The sequence below is a fragment of the Meleagris gallopavo genome, unplaced genomic scaffold (assembly GCF_000146605.3).
Source record: "Meleagris gallopavo isolate NT-WF06-2002-E0010 breed Aviagen turkey brand Nicholas breeding stock unplaced genomic scaffold, Turkey_5.1 ChrUn_random_7180001951410, whole genome shotgun sequence".
NCBI lineage: Eukaryota > Metazoa > Chordata > Aves > Galliformes > Phasianidae > Meleagris > Meleagris gallopavo.
In genome coordinates, this window is record NW_011212543.1 from 1 (window position 1) to 1189 (window position 1189).

Here is a 1189-nt window from a genome sequence, read left to right on the forward strand (position 1 = left end):
CTTCCCCCCCCTTTTTTAAATCGTTTTCTCCTTTTTTTCTCTCTATTTCTTCCCCTCTATTCTCTCTCCACCTCCCCTTTCTCTTCTCCTTTTTCCTTCCTTTCCTCCCCCTTTTCCTTTCCTTTTCTCACCTCTTCCCTTTCTCCCTTTCCCCCCTCCATTTCCCCCTTTTTCTCTTTTCCCACCTCTTTTTTCCCCTTTTTTCTTTCCCTTTTCTTTCTCATTGCCCCTTTTTTTCCTTTTCCATCGTTCAGATGCTTCCCAAACTGCACTTACTCCGTTTTTTTTTTAATTTAGATTTCATAAAAGGGCATAAATGACTTTTTTCTCCTTTTCTCTCCTCCCTTCCCCTCCCCTATCCCTCTCCCCTGTTTTTCCATTAACCCGCTTCCTTTCAACACAAATCTACCGCGGCATTCAGCAGAAAACGCCGTTTTTCCTCTCCCGCAGCCGCAGCATTTTCTTTTCTTTACTTTTGTTTTTTAATTAACCCCAGCCTCCTTAAATCGCTCATTAATGACACACCGCTCTCCCATTCTTCGCCATTGAGCCACACGCTTCGCCCCTCGCCTCCAGACGCCGCGCGCTGATTGGCCGCGCTTCGAGCCTGCCGCCTTCCCATTGGTCCGCGGGGCAGAAGGAGGCGGGGCCTCTGGGCGCGCGGGGATGGAGAGGCGGGAAAAGGGGCGGTTCTCACTCCGGTCCGCCCCTCGGGCTATATAACAGCGCTCCGCCCACCGTTCTTCTCAGTGTTGGGGGCGGGTGGGGCTCGGAGTGGGGTTTCGCCTGTTGTTTCAGCGCTGCGTTCGGTACGCGGCGCCCTTTTCACCTCAAAATTCTCCAAAAAATTTAAAAAATAATTCTCCCAAAAAATTACCGGCTCAACCCGGTGCTAAACCGTTCGCTTCGTACTTTCGCTTCTTTTCAGTGCGTGGAGATGGCGCTTCCCCGCAACGCTTTGAAGCAGAAGAAAAAAATAATCAGCATCAAAGCCTTCAAACGACGGAAATCAAGAAAAACGGGACGGTTTCATCCGCCAAAAAGGTCGCGGAGCACTTCAGGAGCTGCCCAAAAGCCGCAGGTAAGAGCCCGGATAGCTCAGTCGGCAGAGCATCAGACTTTTAATCTGAGGGTCCAGGGTTCAAGTCCCTGTTCGGGCGGAAGTTCTTTTTATCCCCCTTCCCCCTCT

At 50.8% G+C, this 1189-nt stretch overlaps 1 long non-coding RNA gene and 1 other non-coding gene across 2 annotated transcripts; both read left to right on the forward strand.

Moving 5' to 3' along the window:
* The first annotated feature begins 697 nt into the window (after positions 1 to 697).
* LOC104916930 lies at positions 698 to 969 on the forward strand. Its single transcript, XR_796711.2, has 2 exons — positions 698 to 809; positions 929 to 969. It is a non-coding gene; the product is annotated as an uncharacterized LOC104916930 (long non-coding RNA).
* Positions 970 to 1087: 118 nt separating this feature from the next.
* On the forward strand, positions 1088 to 1160 carry TRNAK-UUU. The gene has a single exon. It is a non-coding gene; the product is annotated as a tRNA-Lys (tRNA).
* Positions 1161 to 1189: the final 29 nt, after the last annotated feature.